We start from the raw sequence: 25,191 nt of genomic DNA, 5'->3' as shown, positions 1-25,191 counted from the left end.
TTTTTGGATAAGTATTCAATGTTCTTAATGGTCTCCCATTCTTCAGCTTTGCACTTAATTTCCTTAATGTTCTGTCCAACATTAACAGGGTGATAAGCACCAAAGCCAATGTCAACATGATTTTTGTTTATATCTTTTAAATATCGTCCCATTACTTCTAGAGGACCATCTAAGCTAAACATTTGGTCATACTAAAAAATAAAATACTCTAGGTTCTTACTCTGCTCAAGCATCTGAAGACAGTACAGACTTCGGCGTATTTTCCACTGGGCATGCATGGAAATGACGCCCAATTCATTACATATAGCCTCGATGGGCATGGTCGGAGAAAGCCCCAGTGTGCTATACCATAACTTGCCCCCAGAGCACATTTATTTATCTATCTATTTATATTTCTAGCACATTTTATTTATCAAGCAATTTCTTTATCAAGCAATATCTCAAGGTCATACAATGCACTCAGGACAATGCTGGAGTTAAATATTTTGAGTAGACCCTTCATTTCTGATGGCATTGAATTTCCTGATTACTTCAGTTCTAATAACCTCAGCCAACACCCAGTGATCAAAAGAATCATACATTGGAATTCCTGGGTAGTTCTTAACTATGTCAATAGTAGTTCCTTCTAGTTTTCATACAAAGTTCTTATATTTATTCTTCTTAACATAAATAACCATCATTTTCAGGTTAAGCATTAAATCATTTACTTTTGAAAACTCATACAGTGCAGACAGGCTAAATTGCAGTCTGATGGGAGTACGGTCAAAAATGACTGTCGTTGGCATAAGATAACAATCCAATTGGCTGTCGGCCTATCTTTGGAGGGTAATTCATAGGTTTACATAGAGTGTCTTCTAGATCTGCTATATATATGTTAAAAAGAAAAGGGGTCAAAGTGCATCCTGTTCCAGACCATAATTTGTATTGATGGATTCACTCAGTTGACCGTCTACATTATTCCTTACTTGAGATGAAGTACAAAGCCATAATAAAGTGCACAATAATTGAGTCCAGCCCCCACATGTGAGGTTTCCAACACAGTCTTTGCATGCTGAACTTATTGAAAGGTTTATAGAAAGGTTTGGTGTAATCCGCGTAGCAAGTAAGTTCCATAAACTCCTCAAGAATTTCCTCTTCGCCTCCTCCTTCTCTCTCCCTCTCCCCTGCTAACCACCACTTTCTGCTCTCTAGACCTCTGCTCAGTTTCACTGACTGGCTGCCTGGTGTACCTTCAGATCCTCACAGGTTCAAAGCTTAACTCGCCAGTTTCCTGCTCTTGCCTCCGGGCCTTGCACTTGCCTCAGCACTACTGCACTTCGGTTATGACACACGAGAGTGGTATCTCTGTGCACTTAACCCATGTTCTGATGGGACTGGGTGCACGTGGTCCCTATTACCGCCTCACTCACATCCTGATTTATTGCACCTGTATGATCTGAATGTACCATGAATAGTAAGCTTGTTTGTCCTGTCCTCCTTTATATCTTCCCCTCCCATGCTTGGTTGCGCTTTGAAACACTTGTGTATAAGCGCATAATAAACAATCAATCAATTAATCAATAAATCAAGTGCTTCTTTTTTTAAAATTATAAGCAGAGCAAAATAAATAGGTCAGACTCCACAAATTGGTCAGTGTGTTGGTTCCTGGCCTAAAGCCAGTTTGTTTCTTTTTCACTATTTAGTCAGATTGAATCCACTCATGACAAAATATCTTGGCCAAAGAATCGACCATTGCCCACAAGTGATAATTTTCAGGGCTTTCTCGCTGGCCTTTTTTATGGTTAGGAGCCAATATTGACCTCCTCCAGCTATTAGGGATTACATCTCATTGAAATACCTGTTTGAACAATTTTTCGATAATATTAGCCCAAGCATGAGGATTCCAGCTAAACACAATTTTTGCACCTTGATCCGGGTCTGGTGCCCTCAACACTCTTAGCTTTATAATTACTTCCTCAATATCATCAGTAGTCATAATAAACCGCCCCCCCATTATACACTGGCATATGGCATATATCATTAAACATCATTTCATCTACTAAGCAATCTTGAACATATAAATCCTGGACATATTTTTCCCAGCATTTTGCAGAAATCGGATTAGTTTCATTTTTCACAATTAGATTGGATTTTTGATGCTTATATAAATCCCAGAATATACGGGAATCTGAATTTCCCATGGCATTATGCATAATTTGCCACTGTACAGTGCCTATAGAATGTTTATGTTGCCTAGTCCATTTTCAATAAACGGTTCAAAGCTTAACCACTGCTTTATGTTTTTCAATGTTTGTGAGATCCAATCTTTTTATTTCACGAAGGTTGGAGCTCAACTGCTTTTTCATGTGGGCAATAGCTACATCATATGATCAGATTCATTTTTTGCATAATACATTCCAAAATCGAAATAATTTGTGTACTAGATATCTGCAAATGGCTTCATACGCTCTTTATTCATTTTGACAATGTTCTTTCAACCCAGATTGACCTATTGCCTGCAATATTAACAGTACATGAACCAACCAATATTTCATCAGGCCTATTGCCAATAGACTGTATGCCTAATTTGATGGCGGCATGGTCGTCACATGGTGTCAGTTACAAGTTCAAATGTATTGATGCTTTTAAACAGGTCACTCTGGACAAACACATAATCAATCCAGGATTTATTTGGGCCATTGGACCAAGTGAATGGAAATGGATAACCAGGCTTCACTTTTAAATACAACTGTCTGAGGTCAAACCTGACAATAAAGGCCTCCCATTAATTCAACGTGTTACATCCCCTTTCCTCTTCAGATTCAAAATCTAAAGCCACGACGTTGTGACAATTTTTACTGATGTTAAAGTAATTATCACTTTCCTCATTTGCAGGTCTAGATGGATACTGTTGAAAATTAAAATCACCCCCGACAATATATACACATTGTGGACTAAAAAGAAGCCAATCGTTAATTTTAGATTCCACATAAGCTATAGTATTAATAGTTTCTAAGCCCCCCCCCCCATCATAAACATTAATTATCAAGATTTGGTGGCAGTGGCCTCCCGATTCCAATGTTGGGATCCCAGCCAAGACATGGTGATACATTAAGATCAAAAAGAAAAGGTTTCTGGCACCTATGATTAAGCCTCCAGAGGGTCTACAAACCAATTTATTAGGGGCCATTCTCTGAATGATGTGGTAGCCATCCAGGCTATAATTAAGAGTAAGCCAGGTTTTTGTATAATGAAAATATCCGATTCTGTCAACAGAGTTTGGCTATGTGGGGTTTTTGTAAATGAATTAAGCCCCTGGTGTTTCAAATAGTTATGGATAAATGCCCTAATTCTCTACCAGACCACGTGATTATTTTGTTTTTCCTGATAATTCATGGCTTTCTGAGATAGTTCAATGAAATCTCCCAGCACTAGTCCTAGCTTGCCAATGATGGTTTCTAAATGTTTAACTGTATTGCTATCTTGTACTTTCCCTGATCCATTATTCTTTGTTGAAATATCAGTAATTTTCTTATCAGGTACTCGATTAAATCCAAAAACAATTCTCAGAAAAGCTTCCCAATTGGCCATAACCAGCAGCTCTAAAATTAAAGTTGAGATGAACTGTACAATCGCCCAATGCGCATCTTTCGGCGACATTGGGTTTTCAACCAATAACAAGTCATTTGTATTAATGAGGTGCAATTGAGTTGAGCTATGAAGTATGCCAAAAATTCTTTGTCTGTTCAAAAACAGAAAAAGAACATTAGCAAATAATTCATTTATTCTGATCTTCTGATTCAAGTATTGTAGACCCTGATTTGTATTTTTCCTCAGTTGGCTGTTAGGCATCAAAATGAGCACCTCAATTCTGTATTATTTTATCATTTGCTTGTGGAACATTATCTCATTATACCTAACCTAATTGTCCAAAGTTCTAGGCAGATAGATTCCTAGTCACAGGGCCTTTATTGGTAGTCACCGCTACCAGCGGCTCGAATCGATTTCATTTTGCAACAGGATCGGGCTTTACATTAGTCGCCACCTCCCTGGTCACAATGGTAGAATGGTGTTAATAATATTTGGTTTGGCGACTGTTAAACATGTTTTTTTCCTGTCTGACTTCAACTCAAAGCCTTTTCCGATGTAGTTTCCTGGTTCGGACCCAAGCAGTTTTTTCACCTTGTATTGACCTATTAGCAGTGGATGCTAATGTGTTGTTAGTAGGAGCAATATTATTTTCATCAAGTGCTCCTTCGCTAACTTCATCACTAACCACATTTTCCATCGAGGCATCCTGGGAGGTCTCAATCTCCATATCAGCAGAAATATCGGATAATTCATGAATGCCTGCGTCATTCCTTTCACATGATGGTTCCTGCCGAGTGCCTGGCAGCTTCTGATCTCTGGAGCGCGACATCAATACACCATTGACCAATTGGATTATGCCTGTTTTCAATGTCTGCTGCTCTTATAAAGACTATTACAAAGAGCACATAATGCCTTTAATACAATGAGTGATTCAGGACCTGATGATATATCGTCCTCCACAGATTCATAGGAGCTAAAAGAAATATCGTTACCCGGGGAGGAAGCAGATGAGCTTTCATTTATTCGTATTGAATCTGGAGACTATGACAAATTCGAAACATTAGTAGAAGCAATGCCAATGATGCGTCCCGTGCTAAGGACCTAGTTGCTGGTTTTCAGTTTATTTAATTGTCCTAATTCACCTATCAAGTTTCGCTGTAGATTTAAGCATGTGTTTAACAATGAATTGTTATCTATTGCATCTGACATGGATAGTTCAGCTGGCATTTGCAAAATTGGTTCTTCTGATTGTGTCAAGGGTGATAATTCTACATTTGTAAAATTGCCAGTTTTTTTAAAAAAGCGGTGTTTTTGCTCTGTTCCGAGTGCAGTGCAATCTCTGTTCTGCCTTCTTCAATGGCTGTGGGTATGGGCTGAGCAGTCGCATTGGCTTGAAGTTTACTACGCACGTGTTTATACATTTCAGCTGGTATCTGTGGTATGGTTCTATCCTGCATTATTTATGATTTGCAGCTCATATACTTTATGAGTTGTTGGCATGATGGAAATTAAAAGACAAGTACATTTTAACTCACCACTCAGAAAACCGTCAAACGGTTGAAACTGTTTTATTCCACTCTGTGCACTCTGCGCACTCCGCATGAGACAACGATTTTAACTGACAGGCACACCTCTAATGTCACAGGCATTGTAGAAAGACTCTGAATACAGCAATGCGGCATCTCCTGCTGAAACTGCTACGGCACTCTGTGCACTCCACATGATCTGCGTGAGAAAGAGATTTTAACTGACAGGCACACCTCCAATGTCACAGGCACTGTAGAAACACTCCAAATACAGCAATGCGGCTTCTCCTGCTGAAACTGCTACTGCACTCTGTGCACTCAACATGATCTGCGTGAGAAAGAGATTTTAACTGACAGGCACACCTCCAATGTCACAGGCACTGTAGAAACACTCCAAATACAGCAATGCGGCTTCTCCTGCTGAAACTGCTACTGCACTCTGTGCACTCCACATGATCTGCGTGACACAAAGATTTGAACTGACAGGTACACCTCCAATGTCAGAAGCACTTTAGAAAGACTCCAAATACAGCAATGCAGAGTCTCCTGCTGAAACTGCTACTGCACCCTGTGCACTCCACATGATCTGCGTGAAACAGAGATTTGAACTGACAGGTACACCTCCAATGTCACAGGCACTGTAGAAAGACTCCAAATACAGCAATGCAGAGTCTCCTGCTGAAACTGCTACTGCACCCTGTGCACTCCACATGATCTGCGTGAAACAGAGATTTGAACTGACAGGTACACCTCCAATGTCACAGGCACTGTAGAAAGACTCCAAATACAGCAATGCAGAGTCTCCTGCTGAAACTGCTACTGCACCCTGTGCACTCCACATGATCTGCGTGAAACAGAGATTTGAACTGACAGGTACACCTCCAATGTCACAGGCACTGTAGAAAGACTCCAAATACAGCAATGCAGAGTCTCCTGCTGAAACTGCTACTGCACCCTGTGCACTCCACATGATCTGCGTGAAACAGAGATTTGAACTGACAGGTACACCTCCAATGTCAGAAGCACTGTAGAAAGACTCCAAATACAGCAATGCAGAGTCTCCTGCTGAAACTGCTACTGCACCCTGTGCACTCCACATGATCTGCGTGAAACAGAGATTTGAACTGACAGGTACACCTCCAATGTCACAGGCACTGTAGAAAGACTCCAAATACAGCAATGCAGAGTCTCCTGCTGAAACTGCTACTGCACCCTGTGCACTCCACATGATCTGCGTGAAACAGAGATTTGAACTGACAGGTACACCTCCAATGTCACAGGCACTGTAGAAAGACTCCAAATACAGCAATGCAGAGTCTCCTGCTGAAACTGCTACTGCACCCTGTGCACTCCACATGATCTGCGTGAAACAGAGATTTGAACTGACAGGTACACCTCCAATGTCACAGGCACTGTAGAAAGACTCCAAATACAGCAATGCAGAGTCTCCTGCTGAAACTGCTACTACACCCTGTGCACTCCACATGATCTGCGTGAGACAGAGATTTGAACTGACAGGTACACCTCCAATGTCACAAGCACTGTAGAAAGACTCCAAATACAGCAATGCAGAGTCTCCTGCTGAAACTGCTTCTGCACTCTGTATTAGGATAATATACATTGAAATCAGATTGAAACCTTTGAAACTGACAATGAAGAACAAGGGGGCACAGTTGAGTGGTGAATAGAGAGAAGTGCTATAGTTACATGAATAAAAGTAGGGATGAAAGCACATGAAATACGGTAATTAAACTACCTCAAGTTTAGAAAGAACTTAAAAACAGGGCTTTTTAGATAAGCCAGCAACTTCTCGACCCCTACACATCACCAACTGATAGTACACGTATGTCCCGTTATTTTTCTGTTGTCCTGGTCTCTCTGTTCAGCTCCCAGATGCCTGCAATGCACGGCCAGTGGCTTTCTGGCAAACGTTCGACATTAATTACTCTCATAGGTGAGAGATATTTTTCTTGCTCCAAACTATCCAATCTCCAAATCAAATGAATTTCGGGTAAGTCGAAGTTTGTTGAGTCATCAAATCTTCCTAGGGATTCGGCTGAATAGGCTCCGTGAAATCCTGTGGGGCCCTAAAGCACGCCTCAGAGCCCTTCAGCACAGTTTTCTAGAATAGACAAAGATATTTCTAGTGCAAGTGGATCTTGTGCTAGAAATTAAAATAGAATATTTTCAGCACAAGGCTTCCTTGAACTAGAAATAGAAAAGGATAATTCAAGCAATGCAGAAATATTGTTTGCAGTTTATAGAGTGTGGCTCTGCTACAAACAATGCGTATTTCTTTTTCCTGCATGGGCAAACCTCCAACTACAAATCATATTTATTTCATTTCTAGAAACGACCCATTTGCTATTGCTCATGTCTTTGGGTGGGCTCTTGAAGCCCAAAGTCAGTGAGTAGTGGGATTTATATGCTGCACGGGGCCTGCACATAATGGCGGTTCCCACAAACCTTACAGGTTATGATCCCCAAATATTCACAGCTCGCTTTTAAAAAATTTCGGACAGGAGTAAACATTGATGAAAAATGTGGGTGAAGTAAGACTGCCAGACAGTAAAACAGTATTCCGAGATTGTGCTTAGAACAATGTGAACATTTGAAGAAACGAAATAGGCACACGTGCACACCCACATTGGAATCTCAGGTCAAGCAAATTGCAAAGGAGTGACCATGCAACACGATGACATCAGGGGGGGCACGATTCTTTTCTTCTACCTGGGCATTAAACTTAATTATCTCAACCCACTGTATTTGCAAAGCGGGCAACGAGCGAGGCAGGAGCCTGTTTGTGTTCGACGTCTGTGAAGGTGAGCTAATGTTGGCTCACACATCCCTGTTTTACGGAATTACATTAGTCAAGGGGACGGCAACCTTGCGTTCTCCCGGTATTTTGGTCAATAACTCCCACTAGCCCTAACCAGCATCATCTGTGCCTGGTGGATCATGGGAGTGACAGTGCAAAACATCTGGAGAGCCACAGGTTACAGATCCCTGAATTAGTCAGAGGCAAAAACACACTTCCTTTACGGAATATTTGCAAGGCCATAAACGTTTCGTGGCTCTGGCGGGAAAACCTTAAGACAGTGCAGAAGCGATGCCAGCCTGCATGTGGTGTGCGGCTGCTGAGGAGGAGTGCTTATTTTGGACATTCCAGTGTGGTATGCACCCATTGGCATCCACCTAGAAGAGAAGATGCGACAGCCTATGCGAAGGAAGTCACAGCTAAGGCAGGACAGCTGTTTCCATCTGGAAAGGCCCCGTGTGGAATGTGTTCCGTTACCAGCTTTGGAGGAATTCCTGGGAAAGTTCAGGCTATTTTAGCAAGGCCGAAGGTGTCCATATGTCACGGGGCATTGCACTGCGCATGCGCAGAAGCAGCGCGTGTTGGTAATGTACATTTCCAGCTGTTCCAGCAAAGAGAAGATTATAAATGGAAAAGAGGGTCTCTGTGTCTCACAGGATAGAATAATTGCCTTCACTCTCTAAACCCGTGGTCTTCTTGGTGTGGGATACTTGTAAAAACATATATATTTTTTTTTAAGTATGCAACCAATCTGCTTTGCGGGATATTCACGTGGCACACACATCTATGACAAAATAGAAGCTTATTGCTTGCTCAGCCTCTTCACGTATACTTCTGCAGACTACGCGAGTGCTTGGCAAACTGAGCTTTCAATACGCACAACTGAAGGTCAATACAATGGGCCTCATTATGACTCTGGCGGTAGCCGTGCCGGTAAATACCGACACGGCTGCCTACGGGATAATTTTTTTTCCAACACCCGGCAATGGGGACTTACCGGGACATTACAGGCCCGGCGGTCCCGGTAATTCCTCATTGCCGGGCGCCGGAAAATATTACTCCTCATTCCCACTTGAGTCCTATTGGACTCAATGGGAATGGGAGGGCGGATGCACCTGCACCATTCATGAATGGTGCCGGTACATCCGTCAAGGTCTGTGAGCGGGTGCCGTACCACCCGCCAGGTCAGGATTGGCGGGCTGAAAGGCACCCGCTTGCAGAACTCGTAGTTTGCCGTTCCAGAAATAACGGTACCGGCAATCCTACTGGTACCGTTGCTTCCGGACCGGCAAACTTGTAATGACCCCCAATGTTTAAATTGGGCAATATTTTATTGTGAGAAAATAAAATGTAAGAAAGATCATAAAAGGGAATGCCTTAAGCATTCTAAAAATGTATAGCATGTTACATAGTCTTACACCTTAATAGGTCATATATTTATTGTGAGGAGATAATACACTACCAGAGTGCGGTGCTATTACATGGAGAATATTCCCCAAAGCTCTTCTAGAAATGTTCGACTCGCCCCCTTCAAATGTAATATATTTCACATGTTAATTTGAAAAAAAAAGGTTTCCCTGCACACCACTCTGTGCATGTTTCTGTGGAGAACGTCATCCATCTTACTCATCTCCCCCACACCACCTCAGTGCAGCACTAGAAACTTCTAGAAGATGATATTGGATACAGTACATTTTGATTGGTACAAAATATGAGCAGATCCCTTATCTGGAGCGTATGGTTAGACCAACATGATTTTACTCATGGGGAGGAGGGTGCAGGCTTAGCGTAAAATGTGCATTTCTCCAAGTAAAGTTTCCAGTCGGTGTGATTCAACATGGGCATGTCATGTGTGTCTGCATGTAGAGGAATTATAAAACATGAAAAACAAAAGGGGGCGAGACGCGCACTCCAGTTCCCAGCCAATATACTACCTGAAACAAGAATTACTGAGTTAAATCCCAAAAGTGTCCAGTACATTCATAGGGTTAAATCCCAACTGCTGCCAAAATGTTCATAGGGTTGAATCCCTTCAGCTGCATTTCTAATGCTGTTCTCCTCCTAGCGCTTTCGTGTCTCCAACACTCATCAGGGAGGCTGTGTTGCCTATCTTTCCAGGTGATTCCAATATAATTGCTATAATTGCTATTGCAGTCTCTAAGGATTATGGTAGCTGTAGTGAAACCATTTTAACAATTCAGGTGACCAGTTAATGACTCCCCTCCAGAAGCACACATCTTACCCCTAATAGGGGGGGCATAATTATGGCTCTCCAATGTGGGGAATAATAACCCTGGTGCTGCAGCCTCTGGAGTCTGGAGATCCACAAAAATACATGATTTATAAAGCACACACCTAGTTGGGATGCAGTGGAGCACTGCACATATGGGCTGCCCCGGGCGCAGGGGTAACCGAGCAGCTGGAATGGATAGGGTGAGCAGATGAGGGAGGAGGCTTCAGAGGATGAGAATTAAGTTTGAGTTGAGCGATCATCAATTAGCATGACATTCTTTGAAGAGTTGGGTTTTCAGGCCCTTCCTGACGTCAGTCTTATCTGCATTGATAACTTTTTGCAGAGACATGGTACACCGCAGGAATAGACCTGTTTCCTGTTTTTTACCATAGTGCAGTTCTTTGTTTCCAGCCTGGTGATGGTTTGGTCTCTGGTGATGCACTAGCCTCTGGAGATGGTGAGTTGCGCAGCCAGGTTGAGGGGTGTTTTGGATGTGACTACTTTGTAGGTGATAGAGACTGTTTTGAACACGATTCGTGCTTGAAGGGGTTAGCTAGAGTTGTTCCTTCAAAATGGTGGGTGATGGGGTTAGTTTTGCAGAGTCCTGTGATGAGGCGTGAGCATCATGCTGGACACATTTTAGAGGGGCCATGGTGGTATCAGCGACTCCTGTGAGTAGGGCATCGCCACGCTCCAGATGGCAGGGCTTAGACAACTGTTCTGAAATATAGGACATGGATGAAAGGCTTGACTTTGCAGAGCAGTGCAAGCTGATTCCATGTTGCTTGGATATCTTGTAAATGTGTGTTTTGAATGATAGTCAAATGCTGTGGTAAATTTGAGAGAGTTTGCACTGGTTGGGAGTTCAGCTGTGACTGCATTGAGCGTCATGTCAGTCACATTTGCAGACTTGGGCGTGCGCGATGGGGTTTCCTAAGCAATGTATTCAGTCTATGTCAGGTTGAGTTTCAGGTAGGTGAATTTGGATGTGGGCAGACAGTGCTTGGGTCAATAGATGTTTTAAAGCAATTGATCTTTATGTAAACCTGCATGTCAACTCCGTATTAGTGTCTCTTCCTGTCAGTATTGGCAAGGAGTTCCAAGAGTTTCCATGAAGGAGATGAAGATGATAAGGGATGGGATGGAGCCTTATGGAACTCTTCCATTTTTTGGGCAGCTCTGGGGTCTGTTGGGGCCGATCGGGTGAGTTGGTCTGTGCAAGAGAGGTAGGAGTTACATCACTGAAGGAATGTTCTGTCGAAGCCGATGAACATGGCGAAGAGGTTCAAGAGGGCTTCATGGTCAACAGTATAGAAGACAGCAATGAGGTTTTATAGTATGAACAAGCAGTGGTCTCCTTTTCCCAGGATGTCTAACTTGGAATGTGGATGGTCGTCCTGTACGAGATTATGTCCAGTTATTTAAAATGCGCATTTTAAAGAATTAGAGTTCACCTTCAAAGTTCATGCCTTGTGAGAAATATGGCATCTATAAGTAGAGAAGGGGAGTCTTTCTTTAAAAGGTAACCTTCGAAATAAAACATAAATTAATAAAGCAGAGGGGCAATTTTGGGTGAAAAATCATTGCTGTAAGAACCTCTTGAACGTCAGGTACACAGAACAGTATGGCCTGTGTGTGATCTGGTTTAGACCTTCTTACACAAACTAGGTCGTGGAAGGACTATGTAATTAGTATAACACTATTCATCATATTTACCCAGAACCATAGAATTTGTTTTTTGGACACGTGACAAAGCAGGGGATCAGAATCCAGGTTGCCTAATTCCAAAATCAACACATTATCCCAAATTGAGACAATGCCCCCCCCCCCACTCTAGTGCGTCACGTGTTTAAATAGCCTAGCTTCATAAGTCAGATTCTGTAGAAACGGCACGGTATTTGGGCTGCTAATCACTGAAGCTCATTTCTGTAAGAAACATTATGCATTAGTGAAAGCCTGTGCGTTTATCAGTAAATTACCCCTCTGGGCTAATTACATCGTGTCATGTTTTAAAATATGGAAGAGTTACTCAGAGCCTCCTTTCTCTTAACAAGCATTCTGCCTCATGGAGTCAACAAACAATATGTAATTAAACGATATTAATTAATAAACCTGATGTTTGCTTGTGCGTGAAGCTGCGCGAGTGTTACTCTGGGCAGGAGCGGGCAATTAGATGCAGCTCTGTCACGCTCCAGTGAGGTAAGTCAGAATGCCCAACTCTGTCCTTAATTAGACTTGCTGAGCAGGCTTGTAACTTGTCAAGTTTGATAGCAGACGAAAACACGTAGTAAACAAGGGGGAAACAAGCCCCTAATTAGCCATTCTCGCTCTCCTTTTCTTTCTCTTCCCATTTCTGTCTCTATTCCCTCACTAGTTGAGCAAACCTCTCTCTGTGAGTGATGAGGGAACCAGTAGTGGTGTGCGCTGCAACCTGCACATCAGTCAATCATATTGAGCCCAATTCGCCTGATTTGCTGCTCATCCAGTCTGAGTGACATGAAGACGTTCTTCATGTATTTAACGGCTGTGCTAGACTGAAGGCCTGCCTGGTTTAACGTTTGTATTTAACTTTTCCTCAGAGGAGGTTTTTTTGTGAGCAAGCATTGAGACTCGTTTTCGGCCATGTGTGCAGGAAATGCAATGCGTCAAGCCTTGCGTAAGGCTTTTAGGCATTGGGGGTCATTGCGAGTTTGGAGATGGCCATGGCGCTATTAGCTATCAGCGCCATGGCTGCCTCCAAACCCGGGTCCGGTCTGGTTTAATGGGGACTTACTGGGACATTCCGACCTGTGCGGACCCGGTAAGTCCCCATTCAACAAACCATTCCCCATTCCCATTTGAGCCCACATAGGGCTCAATGGGAATGGGGAAGGTGCTAATTATGGGCCTGCAAATAGCGGGCCCGTTATTAGCGCTCTGGTCCCCTAGCGGGACACGCAAAGGACGTGTGGTCAGACCACACGTCCTTTGCGGGTCCCACTAAGGGAACTCAGAATTGGGCTTTAAGGGTTTACCACCCAACTCGGAATGAGCCCACTGTTTTGCATTAAATTGCAGGTGGCCTTTACTTCATTTGCAGGACGGTGTGCAGGTGCAAAGGTTGTGTACACGCTTGTACACCACCTTTTTCCCTGCACTTTTGCACTCTGCCATTTAAATGACCAAAATTGGGCGGCGAGGACCTGTGCACGCCAAAGTGCAAGCGTACAGGTCCCACTGCCGTATAATGCTGGAAGTTGAAAATGAACTCCTATAACTTCAAGGTACTTCACCTTCCAGCAAGGTTTCTTCCTTTGCCTGTCATGTTTGATGGGTCAGACCAGAATCTTCCTGTTGGCGTGGTCGAGCCACTTGCATTTTCCGAATGTTGGTTGAATCTAGGATTCAAATGGTTTATCGATTGGATGCTATTTAGTGTTATTTTAAAATGTTTGCTGAGAAATACTTTGGGCATAACATGTCTTATTGTCTGGGAGAAGATAGCAAGTTGATTTTTTAATATAGCATGTTATCCATATTTAATAAATGACAAACATCTTTTTATCGCTCTCTCCTTCTTCATGCTCTCTCTCTTTCTCTCCCTCTCTTGCTCTCTCCCCCTCTCTCTCACATGCCCTTTCTCTTGCTGTCTCTCCCACCCTCTCTTGCTCTCTCCCTCTCCCACAAACTCTCTCTCACTCTCTTATTCTGCATCTTGCGGTCTCCCTCTAGTCGGTTCTCCCGTATGACCTGTCTCCTGCTCCCTCTCACACAAACCCTCTCACTCTCTCACTATTCCACTCTCCCTCTCTCAGACACTCCACTCTCTAGGTCTCACTTTCATCCCGCTTCCTCGCCTATCTCTCTTGCTCTCTCACACTTTCACAATCTCTCGCTCTCCCTCTATTTTCCCCCTTCTCTGTCCCTCTCCATCTTCCTATCTCTTTCTCCTTTTTATGCATTCTCCCCAAGAAAAAGGTCCGACCGTGTGTATGCCTCCTTGTTTCCAAATTCCTCTCGTCTCTTTCTCGCGTTAGCATTAGGGTTCCCTTGTCTGTTTTAGAAGTCTCATCTATTTCTCTTCCCTTTACATCAAACACAAGTAGTTTTCACCTCTCTGCAGCAAAAATTAGAATCTACAACACCTGCCCACTATATCCCTCTATTGGCCTGGGCCCCCTGAGCAAAATTTAGGCAGACCGGCCCCCCCGCCCAAAATGCCAAATGAACAGTATGTATTGCACGCTGTCACTGCACTCTACTTCCAGGATAGTCCCTGGGCTCCCCCACCTGCTCCCATCACAGTCGCTGGGCTCCCTCATCCCACTCCTACCCAGTCCCTGGGCTCTCCCCACCCCATCACACACCCTCGGCTCTCCCCACCCTGCTCCCACCACTATCCCATGGTTCCTGCCCATCCTGCTCCCACCACAGTCCTTGGGCTCCCCCCACCCCGTTCCCAACACAGTCTGAGGGCCAGTGGCGACTGGTGAATTTTTTAAGTGGAGGGCCATAACTATTTTAACCCCAAATGCCATAGCGACCGATCGCAGTGAGGGAGCCCGAATCAATCAAGGAGGGTTCGGGGGTTTTCCCCTGGGAATCTTTGTTTAAATAATGGGTTAAAATGTTGCATCATAGAGCATACTTTAAAAAAAATGGGTAAATAGCCAAACAGTTTGCAGTTGGTGCTGGGTGGGCCAGGGGGAAGGCATTACATTTTTTACTGGACATCTATAATAGATTTCCAGCAAAAAGATATCATCCCTGTCCCCTGGGCCCCACTGGGTCTAACACAATCAACATGATTATGTGTGTATGCTAGGGTGCCAAGAAAGCATGATATTGTTTGACTGGGCGTCTATGATAGAAATCCAGTAAAAAAAAAATACCATCCCTGTCCACTGGGCTCCACAGCGCCTCAGAAGGAGAGCTGATTTTGGCAGGTGGGTAGGGAGATTGGGCAACAAAGGCATTTAGGCATTTTCAAAATGCCTTTGTTGTACAACCCTCCTTCCCGTTTCTATCCATCACTTGCCAAAATCAGCTCATCGGACCAAAACAAACTAACACATACACACACATTCATACAGCAATCACGCTATCATTCACACGAGCATCCATCACCATACACTCACTCATAACACAAGCATACACGCATCCAAACACATGTTTAAATAAAAATAAAATGAACATAAACATACCTTCTGCATTGGCCTGCGTGTGGGTGCTAAAACGCCCTGCTCCAGGCTGCTCTGTCAGTATGTGTGAGGAGGTGCAGGAGCTCCCCCTCGCACATACAGACATGCAGTGCCCCAGCCAGCATTTCCAATGAGCTATGCAATGCTGGCGAAGCAAAACGCCCCAGCACTTGCATCGCTCAGTGAGCATGTGCGGCTGGGGAACTAAACTGAACTGTCAAAGGGAAACATTTTTTCCCTTTGACAGTTCAGCCAGCCCAGGAGCACTCCCTCAGCTGGAAAAAGCAGCTGAGGGAGTGTTCATTGTTTCACTGGGCTGGCTCCTTGGTGCCTCCATAATGGGTGAGGGGGCCACTGGGTGGGCACCCCCTTGCCATTATGGATGAGCCACCAGGCTCGGACTGGCCTATAGGTCAATAGGGCAATGCCTGTACCAAAAATGCAAAATGCTAGTGTGGGCCAGTCAAAATGGGCCACCTTTTGATGAGTTACTTCACTATGCAGTTAGTAATTTTGACCATTGTTGCTGAATAAATATTCTTTAAATATCAAAATGTACTTACATTTTAACACAAAGCACCCCCTTGGGTACTATTCAAACTGTGACTAAAGGAATGAATATCCATTTACAACTGTGGGCCACTTTTTCATTGGTGCCTGAGACAGTTTCATGCTTCAGCCTGACCATGTGAACTGCCCCTGCCCATTTCTCCCAATCTAACAAATAAAAAATAACATTTCATGCTGGGCACTCATGGCCTCCTGCAGGGGCGTGCACCACAGTTTGAATACTGCTGTTCTATATGGAGAACATCTTTTTTCAAACTGACCAAATTCCCCACCTTGCACTGATCTGATCCTTTTGCACATGTACATACCCAGATACAGCATCTGCACTACCTGGATGGTCAATGATGGAAAAATAAGTTGAAACAGGAAATGGAAATACCCTATAATTGTCTGAGGCAAATAAAGGCCAAAATGAATTTCAGAATGAATATATTGTGGGATTGTCTCCAGAATTAGACAATGCAAAACAAAACAGTGTCACATGCAGCAATGAGTCCCATATAGTCGCCCATGTGACAGGGTGACAGGTACATAGTTGTAGAATAGACGTTTAAGGGATCTTTATTTGGTATGCAGTTTTTTCCTGCACTCTATTGTCTGTGGGCCAAAAAGTAACATACCATTGGGCGCATTGTTCCAGGCTACATAGGTCGAGCTGCACCCCATGCTGCACACAAGCGTGTGCAGGGGATAACAGGCCCTTCCTCAATCGCTTGGAAGACAGACATGACATCTGTTGCCTCTTTGAAGACCTTGACGTCCTTGCCCTCACTAAGACATGGTTCAAGGCCAGCTCCATCAAAGCTTTTGACACTCTCCTTCCTTTGTTACTCTTGCAACCATCTACAGACCCCCGGTCCTTCCTCCCTTTTTCTCTCGGAATGGGCTGACTTCTCCTCTTCTCTTCTTGCCTCCTCCCCAAAAGTTATCTTCCTTGGGGACTTCAACATCCATCTTGACTCCCATGATGTGGCCTCTACTCTCTTCCTTGACCTCTGCATCACTCTCTCCCTCACTATCTTACCCTCTGGCCCAACCCACTCTGCAGACCCCATCCCGGGGGCCCTCATTTCGTCAGCATCCACCTTTCCACACCCCTCACGACCGCTCTTTCCTTGTCCGACCGCTCCCTCCTCTCTTCCTACCTTGACCTCCCCTGCCCACAACTTCTCACCTCACACTGCCAGTCTTCTTCTCCGTCAATCGACCGATGAAGCGTGTGTCAGTCTCTGCCTTTGCTTCTTCCTTCATCCCTCCCCTATCCCCAGCTCTGGACTCTCCCTCTGACTCTGTCTCGAACGTCCATCTTTCTATCACCAACAGCCGGGATATCCTTGACCCCTTCATTAGGATCCACATGAAGCCTGCCTCTAAATGTAACTCTTGGTGGACTCTAATTTAGCCGCTTTGAAACGGAAGAGCAAAGTGGGAGAATGGAAGTGACAGACATCTAGCTCATCTCCTGACAAACTGGCCTGCTGCCTTCTCCAAAGGCAATACCATCTTTCCATGTGCTCCAAGAAAAGAGCTCATGTCCAAGCTTGCTTCTCTGGAGCCACTAACAACATGGCTGAACTCTTTAAAATCTGCAAGGAACTTGGCAATCCTACTGCAGTCTTCTCCTCTCCTCCTCCCTCCCAGGCCTTATGCTTCACACTGGCCTCCCACTTTTCCTCAAAAACTCTTGACATCCTGTCCTTTCTGACATCAGCTCCCTACCCTCACCTCCCCCTTCTTCCTCCTCTTCTTACCCCTGATACTCGCCTCCCTCTCTCACATTGAACCAGATGAGATCTCTCGAGAGGTCCGCTCTGTGAAAGTCTACTCTAAACAAGTGCTACCCTTCTCCTCCAAAACCATCAAGGACAACATCAACATTCTTGCCCCTACCTTGCCTGACCGTTGCAACCACTCTTTAGCCACAGGCTCTTTCCCTCAACCCCTCAAGTACTCCCTTGTGCACCCTCTCCTAAAAATGCTGTCTGCTGACCACTCATGACTGGATAACTATCGACCTATCTCTATCACGCCTTCCTTGGGCAAACTCATGGAGAAGCTGGTCATCCCCCAACTGACCCTTCACACCGGAATTCCCGACTCCTTACATGACCACTAGAGGTGCTGAAACTGCTATCCTGAATACCCAAGAAGACCTACTCTCTGATTCGTACTCTAACACTCCTTCTGTTCTGATCCTCCTTGATCTCTCCTCTGCTTTTCACACTGTCAACCACTCAATTTTCATAAACTGTCTCTTTGATACCCTAGACATCACAGACAGGGTATTGGTGTGGCCTACCTCTTTCCTCTCTAACTGACCGCCCCCCAATTTCATATGGGTCCTTGTCTTCTCTCCCCCACCTCACTCTCTTCCTGTGACGTCCTGCAGGGTTCTAACCTATCGCCATAGTTCTTCAACATCTAGATGGCCCCTCTGGTGCACCTGATCTCCACCTAATCTCCTCACTTCCAGTGTTATGCAGATGACACACAGCTCTCTTTGCGGTTGCATTCCCTTATCTCCTCCTAATCTTCCTAACCTATGCCTAACTGCTATTTAGGAATAGTGCTCCACCAATGATCTCTGCCTCTATGCCAGCAAGACAGAGATCCTTCTTACTCGGAGGCCTGCTCCTAGTTTCCCCCTCACACTGTGGGCAGCCTCCTTGTTACCCCTCCCCTCACCCACTTGTGAGGCAAAAAACCTCAGAATCATCTTTTACGCCCCTCTCTCCTTCTCCCTGCACATCACTGACTTTGCCAAGAAGTCCAATTTCCAACTTCATCTCCTCAGGGGCATTCTACCTTTCCTCACCTTCCCCCAGTAGCTCAATGTCTCCAGAGCCCTGGTTCTCTTTAGGCTTGACTACTGTAACAGCCTATTCCTAAACCTTCCTCTTTCCTCCCTTCGTCCCCTACAACTAAACCAAAATAGGACTGCAAGACTTATCCTTGGCCTCCAGCACAGGGACCACATCTCTCCAGCCCTAAAATATCTCCACTGGCTCCCCGTGACTGCAAGGATCAAATTCAAAACCCTTTACATCATCGACAAGGCTGTCTGGGCCTGGGCCCTCTCTATATCCAGCTTTCCATCCCAAAATACCTCCCAGCCAGAATCCTTTGATCCTCTGGCTCCAACTCTCTGCAGGTCAAACGTTTCTCCAAGCAGATAGTGGGAGGTAGATCCCTCTCTTCTGCTGGCACCCCCTCTGGAACAACCTCCCTCCCCCCTCAGACTTGAGCCGGATCTTCTTAAGTTCTGAAACTTTTCAAGACCTTCTCCTCTTCCTTCCCTCTCCCACTCCTAAGCTAAGCTCTCCACCTGTTGCTGCAAATGGGGCCTGGTCCCTTCAGAGTCATACATGGACCGGACCACCTCTCCTACCAGTTCCCTGCCAGCTTCCTATCCAGAACTTGCCCTAGGTTGTCCTTTCTTGGACTATTCCTACCCAGTCCTCCTGTCCACTGCACTTTTCCTCCCCTGTCCTCTCTTTCCCCAGGCACTTGCTGCCGTGGCCTAAATAGCACTTACCCGCCCCCACTCACAGGACTCCCCCACTGTTGCACTTCTCCCTTTTCCCCCCACTCCCTCACACTTATCACCTTAATATGCATTTGTGTTTGTGAGTGTTTAGAGGCCAGGGGGGGCAATGTTGGTGATGGGCATGGAGGGGCAGGGGAGTGATCAGATGAAATTCCTGACAATGCAGGAGAACAGTTGGTGGAGGACTCGTTCCAAGGTAGGGTTCAGGGTTTTTTCGGTCTTTCCCCGTCGTTGAAGGCAACTCCAACTTGGACTCGAAAAAGTGGCTTTTATTGGATGCTGACTTTAACTCTATCTCTCTCTCCATCGCTCTCCCTCTCGCCCCATCTCCATGTGTGTGTCTCTCTCTCTCCCTTCTCCTTCTCTATCCAGCCTCTTAATCTCTCTCTCTATTCCTTCCTCTCACTCTTTCTCCTCCTCACACACTGTTCTCAACTCTCTCCTCTTCCTTTCGCTGGCTCTCTCTCTCTCTCTCTCTCTCTCTCTCATGCTTGTGCCCAGACTTCACTCCCTTAGTTTCTTGCTCAATCACTCTCCCTTCTCCCACATTCATTTGCTCTCACATACATACATACTTGCAAACTCTACCGATTTAGGCAGTAGGATACCGCTTTTTAAGCAGTTCTACCGCCTACCGATTTTCTGTGTCAACACTACAGATTTATAGGCCTGTCTGCCTGAGGCCCGGAGAACAGAGCACTGCAGCATCTCCAAGGGGCGTGTTAATGGCCCATCTCATCATTTTGATTGATGAGGGTGTGCGCCTGTCCAGGCAGTCTAGTGTCAGAGCATCAGCATGACGCTGCCATGATAACCTGCGCTTCTCTGAGCACAGCTGTCAGCTGTCCTGTACGGCTCGCAGTGTGATCAGCTCCATTCTTATTAATTCAGCTCTGCTGCACGTACATACAGCTTGCTAGCTGCTCCGTAAACGCTGGTCGTCTCCAATAATCAAAGGTAACATTTACTTTTAAATTTAAGGAGTCGTATTGTCACTTGACTTCATGTGTCTGGCGAAGTCCCACTGTCCCGAAAGGCTACAGTAAGGATGGGGTTCACCGGTCCGAAAAAGTCAGCAATCCACAGTCAGATACAGCAGAGTGAGCTCTGTGCCATATAACACTCCGAAAATGTGCGCCTAACCTGGCACATTTTACATGGATGTTGGCTCTTCTCTGGTATCACCAGGGGCGAAGGCTGGACAGACCTAAGGTGTGTCATTTCACTTGAAACTGTATGATTGTGCAACACTGGCACCTTTGTGACGTTATGGTGGGGATTTTGTGCAGTAAAACAAACCAATGGCTATTCTATGTTTTGTAATAGTTGTATAGCGCCTAATTCCATGGCCCCAAAGTTATATGCCGAAGCAAAATTCTGTCATTAACATAGTCTTCAAATCTTACTGCTGGGGTACCTAAGATAATCACGTTATAATGTTGTAATCTTTTGATATTCAGAGACCAAGCATGGCTCTGTTTATTTATTAAAGGGGCATTGTACACTGGTGTGTGTATTGTACATTGTTCTGCACGGGCTTTTGCAGTCATGATAATGTGTTTTCTATCTTCTGCCTGTTAATTGCTTTAGTACTGTGAATGCAAAGACTGTGTTCTGCTGCTGGGTGGAGAGTGCATGTGAAGGGAAGTTCTGAAGTGGCTGATGTGCCATATTCACAAGGTTGAAGCTAGATAAAAGGGGTTGTGTATGCAGAGACTGATGTGACACACCTGTCACTCTTTACCTACCGTTTAATGGATACCTACAGTTAAATGGATTGTTTTATGTTTCTGCGGCCTGTTATTTTGTGTATGCCATAATAGTGCATATTTGGATTTTTGTGTGTGCGGCACCAATGCCTATGTTCCTGCCACTGCTTGCTCCATGGAGAGGCCGGGCGTAATATGTGTGCTTCCCTAAATCCCCCTGCCCCCATTCAGTTAGCAGGGGAGAAGAACCACCTCTTGTCCACTTTAAGAAGCTTGGATGAAGAAGAGGCTGGTATGGATGGTGAAGTGCCAATTACATTAGTCATGGGAGATGTTGAGAATTCCATGTGTACAGCAAAAAAATTTGAATCACACCCACTCAGTGGTGTCAAATGCAGACTCCACACCCATTCAGTCCTTGACCTCTACACTGTGACTTAAAGCAAGTGACAGTATGGTAATCCTGTGATAATGTACAGCAACCAGTATAAGATCTGGTATTGTGACACTAAAGAATTGGCAGCCATGTTGATTAGTTACCGCCTAGGTACTTTACACGTTGGTCAACTGTGCTGCGAAGAACCATACTCATGATTACTGAGTCAGCAAGGGCCTGCTTACTGCTGTGGAGTAATACTCGCCACAGTCTTTAAAAGAGTCTTAAAGGAAGTTTACTAGTGCACATACAAAATAATCCCGATGGAGAATGTCCAATATTATCACTATCCACTAGTCAATTCTGTTTCAGGGCAACAAGATGTGAAAAAAGCATTTACAAAGGTGGAACCATAATCACATGGCAAGCAAGTGCAGGTAATGTACGTGCATTCAACGTGTATGCAACAAGATTGACACAATTGGTCCTTTGAACCCTGTTTTATCAGCTGAAAATATGTGATCCATACGCAGTTAATCGTTTTCACATGAAATCAATGCTTGCATGACGAAGCCAGAGAGAAGATGCTGTCTCACAAGAAAAAGACCAGGCAATCAGCAGTTTATTTTCTCTCTCTATGTTCATTACACAGGTAGTGGAACCGGAAGTCAGACTCTTTCTAGTATTTGGGACTGCTGGCATGACACACAGTTCCCTTTCACTGAAATGGGGATGGTGAGGGTCTGGGGTGGCTTTTGTCTTACTGGCTCATGCAGGGACTGCTGGGAGTGTGAGAAGGAGCCCGGGTACGGTACTTTGCTGGCCCATGGGCATACAGGACGGCATCAGGGCATTTCCACCTTTTCAATTGAAAGGGGCCATGCATGAGCTTCAGGCCCCCCGCCCCCAGCAACTGCCCCATATTGCCAGTCAGTAATAACACAGCAATATATTTACCTTTAAAGTTTTGGGGCTTTAAATGTGCACTTAACACGCTGGCCTTACATGCTGCATCAGTGGAAGCCATTGCGGCTGTCACTTCCTTTTGGTATACAGAAGTGTTATCACCTCATTGCCTTTTCACACCACTATACTTTAAAAACAATATTTGACAATTGATGACTCAAGGGCATGGACAGTGTCGGGGCGTTTCTACCTTTTCAGTTGAAAGGGGCCATGCATGAGCTCAGGTGGAGGGGGAGGGCAGCAACTGCCCCATGTTGCCAGTCAGCAGTCTTATAACACAATAATATATTTATTTCTATATTACTTGTGTTCTGGGGCTTAAAATGTGTGCTTTACAGCGCTTATCTTAGAAGCTGCTTTTACAGGCGCCATTGCAGCCATCACTTTCCTCGGGATATACAGAAGTGTTATCACCTCATTGCCTTTTCACACCGATTCCTCCACCACAGGCCCTTGCTGACATAGAAGGATTTATTGCTTTTCAGCAGGCATTTTGTGTTTCAGCTCCCTGCTGGCTGCCCAACTCAAGATAATCTTTGTCAATTAACCTCGAGCTGTATTTCCTTGTCTCCCCTGTAATGTATGCACCTCACAGATGCCTCTGACTGTTTTCCACTCCAGGGGGGTACCCAACCATTATGTTGAAGTGGATCACTAGACACCTTCAGCTGGGCCTGGGCAGGGGTATTTTTGTTTTAATACTCATGTACTGTAATGTTTTATATTGTATACACAAAACCCTTGTGGTTGTATGTATATTAAACAATTAAATAAATTAACCGCTCACTGACATTGAACCATTCCTTCTCCGGTGCTGTGATAAAATGCTGGAATGCACTTACGTGTGATCCCAGAATGCTTGATTCTGAAATGTTGCCTTGTAACTTTTAATATGTCTATCGGGTAAATAAAAAAACATGTCAAAACCGGCTGCACAATGTAGGATAGACACATGATAACATGTATCATGTTTTTTGTAGCCTTGATGATGCAGAGTAAAAAATGCCATGCCACAGTAAGAGATACCTAGGTGGGTTGCACCAAAATGCCAATCCACCCAAGTAATAACACTTATCATGCTTACTTTATCATAGATGCCCAGAAAAATATACTATGCCACAGTAAGGAAAGGCTAGATTGGCTGCACTCAACTGCCAGCCTAACTAGGTAATTCCATGTATCAGGATTGCTTTATCAGAGATGCCCAGTACACAATGTCAAGCCCCAGTAAGAAATAGCTAGACTAGATGCATCAACATTCTAGTCTAGCCACGTAATAATACGTATAATGCTTACTTCATTATATATGCCCAGAAAATGTGTAATGACACAGTAAGAAAAGGCTATACTGTCTGCACCAAAATGCCAGTCTAGCCACTAATACATATCATGCCTGCTTTTTCATCTCCTCCAACTCCCAAAATCAACTCCTCGCCCCAGTTTTACCTAAACATATCTCAATGCTCCTTTTCCTTGTCCCAGTACTTATGTGTGAGGTAAGGTGCTTCATAGGCAAGCACGGGGATGAGGAAGAGTGGCTCTAGGTTGAGACTCCTAGCAACCCCAAATGACATCCCTGCTCTCTGCGTAGGGCTGCTTTCAATGTCCCACACTCTCTGGGTTACTTTTAATACTCGCAACAGCTACCCACATGTTTACATTTTCCTGATTTGATTGGGTAGTTCTGGATTAATTGCTTAATTATTTAATTAAAACAACATGTCTGGATATCATTGAGGCCGCCACTTGTTTCGATTAATGTAAGATGTAAGCGCTCAAAGGAGTGTTCCCCAATGGGGCTTCTGATCAGACAGAAGAGGCGGGAATCTTGGAATTTGGTGGGAGATCTGGACATTCCAGACCCCTCGTACATCCAAGGTTGGTTCACGGCATGCCAGCCTTCAGGAACTCTCCAATCACCAGATTCCTACTTACAGCCCGGGTTTCAAAAACATCACTACAGATCCAAATCTGTTTTCTAGTTGTGATATGATAATCTGTCTCCTCCTCTCCATAAATTCACCTCCCTATACCCCCTTCTACCCTCATGTGCATTATGAGCATCCTCTCTCTCGTCATTGTGTGCTCTTAGTCAACACATTATTCTGCAAAAAAGTCTTAAAAATGGCTGATAAATAAATAACAAATGAGAGGTGGTACATAGCAAGCAAACTTGTATCTGGCAGATGAAGGCCATACCTGAGCCCAGCTCTATTTTAAAGTGGCTACATACCCAAGCGTGTAGCGGGACTACATTTCAACATACAGATTCATCCCCTTTGTTTAATGGTCCCTCCGATCAGAGGCCATTCATCAGCACTGTGTGCAGCGTCAATGTGCAGTGAGAAGCTTCATCTTTGGACTGGGCATTTGCTGGCTGTAAATGGGCACATGTGACTTCACTTCGAGGCTGCACATGGAATACGATGACATTACCAAGATACATGGACCTGTCTCGGGGGTAGGATGGATTTGTCTATGATTATTTTAATCATGAATCTGGCAGAAAAGTCAATTGACATTGTAACTAACCTGAACATCCCTCCCATCTTCTTAGCTTGTTGGCATTGATGATGCAATTGCCGTTACAGTGGTGCTATTTGACTGGTATCTGAACATAGAACATATGGAGGGCTGTATACACTGATATGTGCCCATCCTCAATATGCTGCTAATCATGATATTACCTGCCAGGT

Source organism: Ambystoma mexicanum, chromosome 6p (genome assembly GCF_040938575.1).
Source record: "Ambystoma mexicanum isolate Mex_15411 chromosome 6p, UKY_AmexF1_1, whole genome shotgun sequence".
NCBI classification, from domain to species: domain Eukaryota; kingdom Metazoa; phylum Chordata; class Amphibia; order Caudata; family Ambystomatidae; genus Ambystoma; species Ambystoma mexicanum.
The sequence above is the reverse complement of the archived record's forward strand: the minus strand, read 5'-3'. Positions refer to the sequence as shown.